The sequence below is a fragment of the Urocitellus parryii genome, chromosome 14 (genome assembly GCF_045843805.1).
Source record: "Urocitellus parryii isolate mUroPar1 chromosome 14, mUroPar1.hap1, whole genome shotgun sequence".
Classification (NCBI taxonomy): domain Eukaryota; kingdom Metazoa; phylum Chordata; class Mammalia; order Rodentia; family Sciuridae; genus Urocitellus; species Urocitellus parryii.
In genome coordinates, this window is record NC_135544.1 from 49,589,773 (window position 1) to 49,605,540 (window position 15,768).

A 15,768-nucleotide genomic window follows, 5' to 3' on the forward strand; every position below is an offset into this window, starting at 1 on the left:
TCTGAAGGCCACAGTCACATTTGTCATCTGCTCTCCCTCCTGCCTTTCATGCCCTCGTCTTCCTCGGTCCCTGGAAGCCCAGCACTCTGTCCTCCCCAAAACCCACCCTGGAAAGGGACAGGGCCTTGACACTCATGGCACACACACGTGGCCTGGATCGGCACCACTTCTTCCAAGGCCACGGGCAGTGAGCCTGCGTCCTGCGTTTTTTAAGTGCTTTGTTTCCGTCCCTTTTTATTCCCACCGCCCACTTGTAGGTCTTTCGGATATTAATAAGTAAGTCCCGAGGAAAAATGTTTGTGGGGGGAAGAAAGAAAGGCTCCGGGGCCTGCCAGGGAGGTGGGGAGCCCTGGGGACGTTCCAACCCTGAACATCTGGAGCCTGAATCACCGGAGTGATGACAGCGAGAGTCGCACAATTATAAACCGGGCAGATCTGAAAATTGATCCCGAATCAAACAACCACTAATTTTCCTGGTCCCCTCTGGCAATCCTCCTTTCAAACTATACAGGGCTTTCAAATATGAAAATAACGAAGCCCTGGCAACCCTGGCCTTCCCTCTCCCCTCTCCTCCCCTCCCTGCAGAACCCCTTCTGGTTGGCCATCTATATTCAAATTACACTTTCCAAGCTGTTCCCTTAAGAAGTTCAAGAAGAGTCGATCCCGCCCCCCCCCCCACCGTCACCCACACACAATTGCTGCTAAACTATAATTGCCTGCTGTATCTTTTGCCCTCCTTTTGAATAAGTGGTGTGAGATTTGCCACTTTGGCTAATCCTCAGGAATCTGACCTGTCATTATACAAACTTCTAAAAATATCAGCTTGCACTTCACAGTTTCCTTTTCAGTTTCATGTAATTCCTCTTCAATGTGTTTTATTTGAACCTGCTAACCTGCTTTGAAGAAAAAATAAAAATTGCTAGCCGGCGTTGCCTGTCATCCGCTGTGTTGGCTTCCCTCTAGGAAGGACCTCAAATGAGAATGTGGGTCTCTAGGTAGTTGAATAAAAATGAGAAGAATGAAATAAAGGAAAGACTTATTGACACACATGTTTCCCTCTGGTCTCCTGCGATCACAGTAGGGAGCTCATTTCTCCTCCATCTTCTCTCAACGAGGATGCTTCGGAAAGGCCAGAGAGAAAAAAAAAATGCAGTGTCTGGCCCTGTCTTCTTCTGTTTTATGCTGCTATAACAGAATACCTGAGACCAGGTCCATTTTTATGAGATTGAGGCCTTACAGCTCTGGATATTGGGAAGCCCAAGGTCGAGGGGCTCACATATGGTAGGACCCTCCTGCTGCATCTTCACGTGGCAGGAGGAAAAAGGTCAAGAAAACACCTAAGAGGGAGGGAGAAAGAAACTGGAGGTGGGGAGGGCTTTATCAGGAAGCCGCTTTCCCAAGAATTAACCTGCCAGTTACTCCTCTGACAGGAGATTAATATCCAAAATTCATAAAGAACTTAAAAAACTCAATACCAAAAAAAAACCCCACAAATAACCCAATCAATAAATGGGCAAAAGAACTAGACAGACATTTTCCAAAAGAAGAAACACAAATGGCCAACCAATACATGATAAGGTGTTCAACATCCTTATCAATCAGCGAATGCCAATCAAAATTACACTGAGATTTTATCTTGCTCCAGTTAGAATGGCAGTATCAAGAATACAAACATGAATATTTGTGAGGACTTGTTGGTGGGGGCACTCATACGTTGTTGGTGGGACTGTAAATCAGTACAACCACTTTGGAAAGCAGTATGGAGATTCCTCAAAAGACTAAAAATGGGAATATCCCATGACCTGGCTCTCCCACGTCTGGGTATTTATCCAAAAGAACTAAAATCAACATACCTTCGTGAAACAAGCTCAGCACTGTTTATAGCCGTGCCATTCACAACAGCCAAGTTAGGGAACCAGCCCAGTTGCCCATCAATAGAGGAATGGATTAAGAAAATGTGAGAGAGAGAGAGATGTGCACAGTGGAGTTTTAGTCATAAAGAAGCATGAAATTTTGACATTTGCTCGAAAATGGATGTAAGTGGAGAGCATCGTGCTAAGGGCAATAGACCAGACTCCAGGGTCAGATATTTTCTCTTGTCTGTGGAAGCTAGAGCAAAATAAGGGGGAAAGTGTGGCAGGGAGAATCCCATGAAAATAAAAGGGAGATCAGTGGAGTCAGGAAGGGGTTAGGGTGGGGTAGAGGAGAGACGGGGAAAGGAAGGGACTGCAGAATGAAATGGACCAATGACACTATGTACGTGTACCCATGTACCACAGTGAATCTCACCTTCATGTACATCTGTAAAGCATTGTTTGTTTTAAATCTCTAAGTAATTAAAAGGAAGACCAGATCGAGTAGAGGAATAGGAACAGAGGGAAGGAGGAGAGTCAAAAGGGGGGACAAAAGAGGAGCAAATTACATTCCATGCAGGTATGGCTATGTCACAGTGATGTACGACTATCATGCACTAATGAAAAACACTGAAAGGCCCGGGACCAGATGGTGTCATTGGTGAATTTTACTATCCATTTCATGCAGAATTAACACCAGTTTTCCCCAAATTCTTCCAAAAACTTGAAGAGAAAGGAGCTCTTCCAAAGCCATTCCAGGAGACCAGCATTATGATGATAACAAAAATCAGATACAGTTCAAAAAAGAAAATGCAAACCAATATCCCTGACGAATATCGGTTGAAGAAAACCTTAACAAAACACTAGCAAAGAAAATTCTGCAAAACATTAAAAAGTATTACTCACCATGACTGAATAAGATTTTCTTCTGGAATACAAGGATAATCTAACATACCAATCAACCCGCGTAATATACCACATTAACACAATGAGGGAAAATACAAGATCATCTTCACTGCAAAAAAAAGTCTCTTTGATAAAGTTTGACAACTGTTTCTGATTAAAACACTGAATAAACTGGATAGAATGACACTATTTCAACATAACAAGGTCATGTATGAAAAGCTTACAGATAAAATCACACCTGGTGTGAAAACCTAAGTTTTTCCTCTAATATTGGAAACAAGACAAGGATGTTCACCTTTGCACCTCTATTACACAGAGTACTGGAAGTCCCAGCTACAGCAGTTGAGCAAGAAAAATAAATAAAAAGCATCCAAGTTGGAAAGGAAGAACCAAAATTTCCTCTGTTCATAGGCAATGTGATTTTATACATAGAAAACCTTAAAGAATGCGCACTTGCACACACGCACACACATACACACACACAAATTAGAATAAACAAATTCAGCAAAGTTGCAAGATATAAAACCAACACAGAAAAAAATCACTTGTGTTTCCACACATCAACAATGAGCAATTTCAAAGGAAAATAAGAACTCCATATACAAAAATATCAAAAAGGATAAAATTCCTAGGAATACACCCAACTGAGGAGTTCAAAGATTTACACACTGAAAACTATAAAACATTATTGAAAGGCAATTACAAAAGTTATGAGGAAATGAAAAAATCATATTTATGAATCAGAAGATTTTACATTATGAAGATGTCAGTACTACTAAAGGGATCTACAGATTGAACACAATCTCTATCAAAATCTCAGCAGTATTTACATAGCAAAACTTAAGAAAGATTTTCACAAATTCATACAGAATCTCAAGGGTATTTAAATGCACAATTTTTTTTTTTTTAGAAAAGAACAAATTTAGAGGACTCAATACTTCCTAAAGAATACTACAAACTACAGAATCAAAATAGTGTGACATACCAGGAGAGTAAACCTATAGATCAATGTGACAGAACAGCTAGTCAGAAATAAGCTCTCAAATGCATATGTTAAATAATTTTTTTAAAAGGTGCCAAGACCACTCACTAGAAAAAGGACAATCTATTTAACACATGGTGTTGACCAAACAGAATAGTCACATGCAAAAGTTGCACCAAACGGAAAATGGACTAAATGTAAGAGCTCAAACTGGGAAAAATCCTAGAAGAAAATATAAAAGTTCTTTTCAAAAAGTTTTTGATATTTGAAGTCCCTTGAGATTCCATATAAGTTTTAAGATATATTTTTTTTTCTAGTTTTGTACTTCTGGGATTTTGAAAGAAATTGTGCTGAATCCCCAGATCACTTTGATAGTGTTGACATCTTAACAATGTAAAGTCTTCCGACTCATGAATATGACACTGGATTTGACAATGATTTCTTGGATATGATACAAAGCACAGAACAAAAGCAAAAACAGATACCTGGGACTACACAGAAAAAACTTGTTTGTCAAGGGCACCACCAAGAGAGAAAGGCCAAGGATGCACAGGAAGGAACAAAATGTTTGCAAATCATACACCTATCTGTTAAAGGTTAATATCTGGAATATGTGAAGAGCTCCCACAACCTGACAACAAATACAGAATAACTCTCTGTAATCATGGACAGGGAATTTGAAGACACATCTTTGTAAAGATGAGATCCAAGCTGCCAATAAGCACATGAAAAGATATACACCACCATTAATCATTAAGGAAGAAAAAATCAGAAGGATAGTGAGATAGCACCTCACACTTATCAATATGGTTACAATAAAAACAGAAAATAATCTGGGCATGGTGGTGCACGCCTGTAATCCCCGCGGCTCGGGAGGCTGAGACAGGAAGATCATGAGTTCAAAGCCAGCCCCAGCAAAAGCAAGGTGCTAAGCAATTCAGTGGGACCCTGTCTCTAAATAAAATGCAAAATGGGTTTGGGGACATGGCTTAGTGGTCGAGTGCCCCTGAGTTCAATCCCTGGTACCACAAAAAACAAAACAACAACAACAACAACAAAAACCCAGAAAATAGTGTTAAGAACATGGAGAAACTAGAACCTTCACACATTATTAGTGGGAATGTAAAATGTTGTAATCGCAATGGAAAAATACTAGTATGATTCCTTAAGAAGTTAAATATAGAGTTATCATGTGATCTGGCAATTCCATTTCTGGATCCAAATGCAAAAGAATCCAAAGCAAGGTCTCAAAAAGATATTTGTAACCCAGGTTCATAACAGCATTATTCACAACAGCCAAAAGGTAAAAACAATCCAAATGTTCATTATTAGCAGCCAAATGGATAAAAAAAAATGTTTTTTTTTTTGTGTGTGTGTGTGTGTACACACAGAGCATGGAATATTATTCAGCCTTAAAAAATTTCTAACACATGTTAAAACATGTATAAACTTTGAGAAGATGCTAAGCAAAATGTCAGTTACAAGAAGACAAATATTGTGTCTGCATACCTTCTTAAGCTCCTGGGTTATGCACATATAGTTAAATAGAATGTCCTGTGAGCAATCACTTGCTGGGGCTGGAGGGACAGTAAACTCTTATCTGAATGAAATCTTGAAGATAATAATAATCATTATCTTCAGAGTAAAATAATGACAATAGCATTAATATTAACAGCTCATCCTTACTGAAAGCTTGAACCTGCCAGGCCTTGTGCTAAATATTTTCAATGTGTCTTTTCTTATTTTTCAAAATAAATTAGCTCCCAACAAAGACACCCATTCAAAGACTGCAGGGTATTCATGATACTCTCACATCTTCTTTCCCAGGCTGATGGTAACTATGTTTACTAACCTCTCCATTGAGGGGGAAATTTAAAGCTAGAGTGATGGAATAACTTGGCCAAAGATCACCCAGATAAATTAAACATTGTCCTCAAGCATAAGGTATTAGTATATTATTTTTGAGTAAGAAACAAAAGGAAGTAATTTAGATCCAAGTATTTAAATGAAAGCATCTAAATCTGAAATTAACATCATTAGTTGAGGAAGATACTTTCATTTATCTTCACAACTAAAAACATCCTCTGAAGTTTTCTAGAATATTCTCTGGAAAAGGAATTTGCAACCATTTACTTTGGTTCTAAATGAAAACACTTTAGAATGCCTGTGTAATCTTAATTTTCTGCATTACCTTTATGATAATTTTTAAAGACTTGGTAGGTTTTAAATTTTATACTTTCTCAGACATGGTCAGATAACAATGGAGATTTACAGATTTCAATTTAAGCATGGTATTCTAAAACTGAGCGAATATTGTTCACTAGAATGACTGGAAAGGAAAACAGATGCAGTTCTGACCTAACTTGTGTACAGGAAGTTTTAGAAAGTTTTAAATGCTGATACTTTATTCTTTGAGAATGTTTATTTCTCACAATCAAAAAACACTGAGATTTAGAATATACCTGACCTGTAGTTGGGAAGTAACAAAACTAATCACAGTATAATTGACACTCACAGAGTGTTTATTATGTGCATGGTATATACCTTAAATTCATTTGATACTAAAAAAAAAAAAAAACCCCAAAGACAGCTGGTACTATTATTCCTATTAAAAAAAATAATTGAGTGTGTTAGTCAATTTCCCATTAGTGTAATAAATACTTGAAATAATCAACTTATAAGTAGGAACATCTTGGCTCATGGTTTCAGAAGTTTTAGCCTCTGTTTGCTCAGCCCTGTTGCCTTTGGACCTCTGGTGAAGACATCAGGGTGGACACCCATGGTGGAGGAAGCAGCTTACCTCATGGCAGCCAGGAAGCCAAGAGAGAAAGGGCAGGGGGCAGGGTCCTGATATGCCCTTCAAGGCCACACCCCTACAACCTAACTTCCTCTCATGAGGCCCCGCCTCTTAAAGGCATCACCATCTCCCAACAGTTCCACAGGCTGGGATCTAAACATTCAACACATGGTCTTTGGAAAATATCTAAGACCTTATAGCACTAATGTTCCAAGAATTACCCAACTGGAGTAAGTAAATGATGAAACAAGACTGGAACCCAGACAGGCAGGCTCTTAAACCCAGGTTCTTAACCACTTTACCATAAAGTGTGAATATACACACATATGTGTGACTACATATGTAAAATACATAATTTTACATATGCATGTAATTAAGTTTTCAACCGGTCAGTGCATCAAAAGTGTATCCAAAATATCAGTTTAAGCCCTCCCTTTTTTTTAGTACCTGAAGGAGTTAAAAATCTCTGTGATTAAATATTGCCTCATTGAAACTTGGTAACCACTAAATATAGGTGCCAAAGGCTCTCTGAAAAGTTAAAAGCACTGCACAAATGTTAGGATTACTAATTTTATTGGCTTGAAATACCATTCTTTTTAAATAGTCCCTGAATAGATGATATTGATACTCCAAATTCAGAACTGAGTTTAGATTGTCCAAACAGCATTCAGCGTGAAGTTCTTTTGGAATGCCTTACGCTATTTTTCCTAGCCTTTCCAAAACGAAAAGTCTTACTCCATGATGTCAGTCAGAAAGATGATACTAGAGGGGAGGAAAAATGGTATAATTATTTTTACTAAAAACAATTCTCTATCAAATCACCTACCATTCTAGGTTGAAGTCATTATGAATTTTGGCTTTTTTTCCTCAAATCAAAAGCATCTTCCAAGAATAAAGACTCACCATTGATGATATGCGAAGGACTATGCCAAGTCCCCCAAGAGCACTTCCAAAGACGAGTTCCAACCGTAAGTGCGTTCAGCGATGGGATCAGGACGGTGCCAAGATGCAGCTTGCCTTCAGTGAGCAAAGCACACTCAGGTTTGTGGTATTCATTCAAAGTGTTCTCTTCTGGTATGTTCTCTCATTAAAAATTTAATAATATTTAACATACATATTGCATACATTCCCCCCAAGGAGCCACTTTCTGTATTAAAAATTCAGAGTTGTGCCACCATCTTGTACAGATCTTCTTGGCAAACAACTAACAGTATGCGATACTCTGAATGAGAGCTGCAAGCTGACCTGGTGAACTCCCACCCCACCCCCACTCCCCAACATTTAATATCCTGAGTTACAGGACTGCTAATGGTGCTTGTGTTAGAAACAGCCGGACAAAGGTCAGCTGGTGAGGAATGTCCCTAGGACCCTACTTAGCCAGCTCAGTGGGGCTGATGCAGAAGGCGTGGTGATGAGAAAGTAAGACCCAACTGTTGGAGCCCTGTTATCTGAGCCAATGTAAACACCCAACCACAAATACTTCCCCTTCCTCCTCCAGGATCCAAATGTCAATTGCTTCCAGCTTCAAAGTTCTGAATCTCCACCACACCTCCCTTTGATTCAAGTTTGCTTGGAAAGAGAACAACATGCCTGACTCCATCTGTGTGGTAAAACAGCCTTTCTAGCTGAGTAATTAGGAGATGGTAGGCGGGCCCCAAACCTGCATCCCCCAAATCTAATTCACCCTAGAGGAAACGCTGGCCATCCACCAAACGACCACACAAACAACAGGTCAACCTCTGGAAAGGCCATCCTCTAGGTGGGTGGGACCCAGGACAAATCATACTTAATGCTAGAGGCTGACTAGGAGGGCTCAAGAGGTACAGGGTGTCACAGAGTTGAGCAGAGAGGTCATTTGTGCAAAGGCTTTACCTAGGAACTGGGAAAAACAGATTTCCAGCTTTTCCTTGTTCTTCCAACATTCACATTCCTTTGACCGTATTATACCATCCCTTTTTATTAGTATACTTATCCCCAGCCTTGAAGACCCATTACAACAGACTGCCAACGATTCAATCCCCTCTATGCTTTTTGACATTGGTAGGAGTGTTCTCAGCAAATGTTTTGGCCACCTGTATTAGTCCATTTGCTGTTGCTATAACAAAATACCTGAGCAGGAAAATGGGTAAAGAAAAGTTTGGTTTATAGCTTTGGGGGTCGAAGGTCCATATAACATGGCAATGGCTCTGGCAAAGGTTCTCTTGGCTGCGTCACATAATGTGTCACTCCATGGGACTGCATGAGAGAGGAAGAGATGACAGGATGAGACAGGAAGCCAGAGAGAGATTCAGAGGTCATGCTCGCTCTTGTGTAACAACTCTCTCATGAGAACCAACCAAGAACGACATCAATTCCCTCTGAGGACAGCATCCCCGATGACCTAACCAACTCCCCAACTCCTACTAGGCCCCACCTCTCGAAGGTCCCATCATCTGAGGACCAAGTCTCCAACACGTGAACCCTACCCAAATCACAGCACCAGCTCTTTGGCATTTTAAGCGCCACGTTGCTTCTGTTCAACACTCGAGCTCACTTTCTGTCTCAGGTCTCCTTCTCCCACCAACCACACTCCTTCAAATACCGCTCCACTCCCAGACCTGGGGGTTAGCCAGGCTCCTTTAGGTGGGGGCTAGGTCTGGACTATTCTTTTTGGCGTTTTTAGGTGCTCATTTGCAGTGGTGTTGGAGGAGAAGGGAGCAGGAGGTGGAACAAAACCCACCAACAACACTGGGCTGCTCTTGACTCTTCCGGCTCCCCTTCCAGGTTGATTCTGAACCCTTCAGCTTGCCCGTCTCCCACCACCTCAGTGCAGCCTCCAACCCCAGCTAACTTCCCACTGTGCTAATTTCTAATTCTCATTTCCTTAACAGGGCTTTTTTTTTTCCTTTTTTTTTTTTTTTTTTGAGTTCCAGCTCCCAAGCCATATTTTCATGATGCATAATTTCCCTTGGGTTCATAGGTTGGAATTTGACCTCTGGGTTCACAGGGCTCTGGTTCCTGGCAAGTAAGAAGATGCTTCTTGTGAGAGCGACTTAGAGCTCATGGTTGCCGTCCCAGCCGTCCCAGCGCCTGCACTGATCTGCATGTGGCTCCCCACAGCTCAGTTCTGTTCCTTTTTAGAGGTGAGGAGGTGCTCCACCGTGGCCTAGTTGTAGAGGCTAATGGAAGCTAGCATGGAGGGCAGGATGCGGGCCTCCCAGTCTGCTGGGCCTGGGTCTCAGTTCTATTTTAACGGCTCCTGGTGGTGTGCCCTTGGAAACCACAGCTCCTCTCAGGTCTCGGTTTCCTCCTCTGTGAAGTGGGAAGATCATGATCCCCGCAGGAGCCATTGTGAAGGAACGTGGGGTGACTGATGGGACCGTGGACTCATGGACTTCTCTTCAGGACGACCCTCTTTCCCTGCTTCTGGGTCCTCTCACAGGACACCCCTTGGCCTAGAACATTCTTCAGCTTGTTCCCAGCTCAGAAGCCCCTTGTGCTCACTGACTCCTACCATACGGGCCTTGGTGGCTTCCTCGGGGACCCTCTCCCTGCACCCCACCAGCCAAGTCAGGCCTCCCTTGCCGTGGTCCTCGAGCGCTTGAGGCATCTGCACATTCAGGCAGGTTCCTTCATTGTTATCTAATGTTGTTTTCCTGTGCTGGGGTCCCCTCCAGGGGGTCATCTCCCCGTTGGTCCTCCTGTCTCCTTAGGCTCCTCTGGGCTGTGGGTGGCTCTCAGAATTCCCTTGATCTTCTTGACTTTGACAGCTTTAAGGAGCCTTGGTCAGGTGTTCTGGAAAGTGTGGTGTGTGTGTGTGTGTGTGTGTGTGTGTGTGTGTGTGTGTGTGTTGCTCTCTCCTGGTAGATTGGAGGAGGGTTCTCGTTACATCTTCTCAAGGCTTGCTGCTCTCTACATCACTTGCCACTATTGATTTTGACCTCGGGTCATCTGGCTGAAATAGCCTTTGTCCTGTTTCTTCATTGGAAAGCTATTTCCCTCTTTCCATCCCGACTCTGGAAAAAGTCACCACTGTGGAGCCCCCACTTAGGGAATAAGGAGTATGCCCCCTCTCCTGGAATGGTGGGTATCTACATAAATGCTTTGAAAATATTCCGCATGTGAGGATTGCCTCTGAGTCCCCATTTGTTGACTTTGTCAATCCTTTATAACAGTATGAATATTTATCTTACGTTTTAGCTTTATAACTGAATATGGCGTTATGGATTTTGTTGCTCCAATTCTTCTGGTTTGGGCCATATGAAGCTTTCAGGTTGGCTCCTATGATCCTTTGCTATGCCCCTAATTCTGTGTGTGTGTGTGTGTGTGTTTTAGTACTTTATGGAGCTACTCAATATTCCAGTCTCCTCTTGTGGATTCCATGCCCCAACCCTAAAAGTATGATTTCTCCAAAGAGCTCTGATTCTTTTCACTCAAGACACTATTAGGAGACACTATTAGGAACCATGATCTGAGTGCTGAGTGGGGTCACCCAGACCCTGGAGTGCTCTCTTAGCTCACAGCAAGGAAATACATGTGATGTACTAACCTGTACTGATAGACATATCGGTAAACATTTCTACATGCGTTTGCATCTCTGTTGAACTAGATGTGAGTTCATGCTGATGTTTCTAAGTCAATCCTGCATGGATCATTCTAGTTTCCTTTCTCTGCTTGCTAACCTGTACCTTTCCCATTCACAGTGGGAACCCGGCTCACGCTGTTTGCCCAGCATTGGCACTGACTGTCCAGTCGCAGTACAGCACAGTGTGGAAACCAACTGGACCAGAGTGCATTGCTTATGTGCACCCCTCGGCTTTCCTCTCACAATCTCCACTCATTTCCAAAGTGACCTGGGTCAGCTCCTTCTTGCCCACGTCCTTCATAGAGATAATCTTATATATTTGTCATACAGTTAAACTCTTTTGGCATAATCTGCATTCCATTCTGCAATCCCCTGACCTCCTAAGTGATTTTTTTTTTTTAGAAAAAAACTTAAATATATTAAAGTTTACTGTTTGTACTGTAAAATTCTACAGGTTTTAAGAATGCCATGTACTCACTGTTACATTATTACACAGGTTAGTTTCAGTGTCCAATACTCCCCCGTGCTTCATCTACTCAGTGCCTCCCATTCCCCAAAACCCTACCAACCACAGCTCTGCCTACCCTCTCTATAGTTTTATTTTTTCCAGAATCACATATAAATTATGCAGTATTCAGCCTTTTCATGCTGGCTTGTTTCACTTAGCGGTATGCCATCCTGCGATCGATTTTAACAGCTCCTTATTGAAGGCTAACACGTTTGTGCTTTAGGCAGATCAACCACACATCTCAACTCTCCTGAGTAGTCCCTTTGTAGAGATGCTAGGCTTCTATCCCAGCCATCAGTGTATTACAGCACAAAAAAAAATTTGTCTCGATTTAGACAACAAATTGTAATGCCACCATGATTCTATTCAAAGTTTCAAACCTTATGAACTTACTTTCTAATGGGTGAAGGTAAACAGTAAACTAAAAAGACAATTTTTATAGTATTATAAAGGAAAAGAAGAAAATATTAATGGGACTAAGCAATCTTCAGAACACTTTACTCACTGTGATCACAGAAAACATCTTTGTGTGCCATGTGTGCATGAAGATCCTTGCCAAGAGTCGGAGAAGGACACTTCCACGCAGAGGGAACAGTAGATACAAGAGACTAAGGCAGAATACACCTTGTTGTAGCTGCAGAAGAGAAAAGGACCCGTGGAGAAGGGGATAGGGTGAGGGAGGTGAAGCAGCCCACGTGGGCAGGATCACTGAGGGTCTAAAGAAGAACGATGGCTCCTATGCTGGAAAGGTCACTTTGCCTGCCACGGAGAGAAGACGGGAGAATCTTCATGGGAGGCATCCGTGAAAGCAGGGAGAGCCGTGGGATCTCTCGCTGTGGTCCAAACAGGAGATGATGGTAGCTTCGGCCTCCATAGTGCCAGTGGGAATGGGAAAAGTAGAAGGATGCAACTATATGGCAGATGATCTGATGAATTAGATGTTGAAGATGAGGAAGAGTTATACGAGATTCCTTCCTAGATTTTTGGCTTAGCAACTAGATGGCAGAATTATTTACTGAGCTAAGGAAAACAATTGGGATGGAACGGTTTGATGGGTGACAACTTGTGGTTTGTTTCAGACATGTTAAGATGTTTATTATATATCTACACGGTGATATTAGGAAATTAGACCTACGAGTTTGGAGCCTAGCAGAGAGTTTAAAGCTGAAAATTAATTTTGAGAATCCTCACTATACATTATTTGAAGCTATGAGACCAGATAAGATTTGAAAAGGAGAGAATATTGACGAAAAGAAGACTCAGGAATCAGCCTCCTAACTCCAGTATTTACCTGTCAGATAGTAGAGGAGTAGCCATAAACTAAGAGGGAAATCAGAATTTGGTCTTATCAAAACAAAGAGAGAACGTGTCTTAACAGACCTTAAACTATACTACAGAGCTATAGTAACAAAAATGTATAGTAACAGCATGGTATTGGCACCAAAATAGACTTGCAAACCCATGGTACAGAGTACAGGACACAGAGACAAACCCACATAAATACAGTTATGTCATACTAGACAAGGGTGCCCAAAACATTCACTGGAGAGAAGATAGCTTATTCGACAAATGGTGCTGGCAAACCTGGAAATCCATATGTAGCAAAGGGGAATTAAACCTCTATCTCTCACCCTGCATAAAAATCAACTCAAAGTGGATCAAAGAGTAGGCACTAGAACAGAGACCCTGCACCTAATAGAGGAAAAATGGGCCCAAATCATCTTTACCACGTTGGCCTAGGATCTGACTTTCTTAACAAGACTCCTAAAGTGCAAGAAGTAAAATCAAGAATCAATAAATGGGATGGATTCAAATTAAAAAGCTTTTTCTCAGCAAAGGAAACAATAACGTGAGGAGAGAGCCTACAGATTGGAAGAAAATCTCTACCACATGCACCTCTGATAATATCTAGGACATATAAAGAACTCAAAAAACTTACCAAAAAAACAAATAACCTAATCAATAAATAGGCTAAGGAACTGAACAGATATATCACAGAAGAAGAAATACAACTGATCAAAAAATATATGAAAATGTGTACAACATCTCTAGCAATTAGAGAAATGCAAATCAAAACTACTCTAAAATTTTATCTCATTCCTGTCAGAATGTCAATCATCAAGAATACAGGCAACAATAAATGTTGGTGAGGATATAAGGAAAAATGCACACTCAAACACTGCTGGTGGGACTGCAAATTGGTGCAATCACTATGGAAAGCAGTGTGGAGATTCCTCAGAAAACTTGGAATGGAACCACCATTTTACCCAGCTATCACACTCCTCAGTTTATACCCAAAGGACTAAAGTCAGCATACTATAGTGATGCAGTCACATCAATGTTTATAGCAGCTCAATTCACAATAGCTAGACTATGGAACTAATCTAGGTGTCCTTCAATAGATGAATGGGTAAATACAATGTGGTATATATACTCAATGGAATATTATTCAGCTTTAAAGAAGAGAGAAATTAAGGCATTTGCCAGTTAATGTTTGAAGTTAGAGAATATTGTGTTAAGTGAAATAAGCCAATCCCACAAAACCAAAGGCCAAATGTTTTCTCTAATATGTGGATGCTAATTCACAGTAAGGTGGAGGGCACTAAGGAAGAATAGCATTACCTTTGATTAGGTAGATGGGAGTGATGGGAGGGGAGTGGAGGGGATGTGGGGATAGGAAAGATAGTAGAATGAAACAGACGTCATTACTGTATGTATATATGTGACATGACCAATATGATTCTGCAACATGTACACTCAGAAAAATGAGAAATTATATCCCATCCATGTTTGATATCCAAGTGCATAAATGCATTCTGCTGTCATGTATAACTAATTAAAACAAATAAAAAATAAAAAAAAGAAAGATGGGCAGTCAATTCTCATGTTACCAAATATAGTTAAAAGTCTATTTGATTTGGCAACATCATGGCCATAAGTGCCCTTGACAACCACTGCTGTGTGGACCCACAGATATGGAAGACAGAGCGGCATGTGTGGAAGGTGAGCTTGAAGAAGCCCAGATGGTCCAGTTTGTTTAACTAGACCCTAAAGCCCATCACGGTGTGGACCATCTAGGTTTTGTTTTCTGCTAAAACCCAATGCCTATAAATACTTGACACTTAAATCCCTCTGTATACTCATGAGTGTGTACAATGTCCATTGGGTAAGCCATTTGCAACTAGGATGTAAGTCAAAAGCTGCTCTGAAGCAAAGGCAAGTATTAGAAGATCACCCGTGCAGCTATGCCACTTTTCTTTATTCTCTCCCCTTCCCTCCTCCCTCTTTCTTTTTTTTTTTTTTTCTTATTTTTTGAAATTGCCGTTGAGGTGGGAGGAAACTGAAAGCCCTCAGCATGCCCTCCTCTTCTTTAGGATCACCAGTGCTCCACGTGGGAAGTGGAGGAAAAGGTGGCCTTTCCTGTCCCATTACATCGGAGCCTTTCCCATTGAAGAGGTGAACTGACTATTTAAATAATAAATCGAGAACCATGATCCGGATCTAAAATCCCTCATCATCTAGACCAATCAAGAAGTTAAAGAGAAGGGGGGATTTATACATTAAATTCCTCATCTCGAATGGGAGGAGACGAGGGAGAGTGTTTCACTGTAGCATTGAACACCTAAGAAACTGGAGCATAAAATGTACTGTGGGGCCGATTCCGGGGCCTCCTGGAGTTGTTACCAGATGTTTTCTGGGCTAGAAAAGGCCAAAGAAAGCACACAGAGCCTGGAGACAAAGAAGAGACAAGCCACCACCCAGCCTGCTGGCCAAAGCCGTGACATGCCCAGTTTCCCTGCAGAGCACGTGACCAGCCAGGAAGAGGCGGTGAGTCCGAGGGGCACACAGACCAAGGAACAAATCAATCAATGTGCTGGAGTGTTAAGGTCTGTAAATAAGTCAAAAATAACACCTGGTATTTTGCCAGAGAAATGTTAGAGTTCGTAAACAAGTCTGGATGGTGCCTGGCAAAATGTCAGAGGGAGTGGTTTGAGAAGTAACAAAAGTGAGCCATTAAGTGTGGAGATTCCTTATTGGTTGACTGATGTATCTAGTTTATGCTAATTAAGATAAGCTGTGCAAAATGTATAAATAGCTCTGTTGTCCTACAATAAAAGGCTCCTATTCCTGCTGTATCAACCTACAGAAGTTATTCGT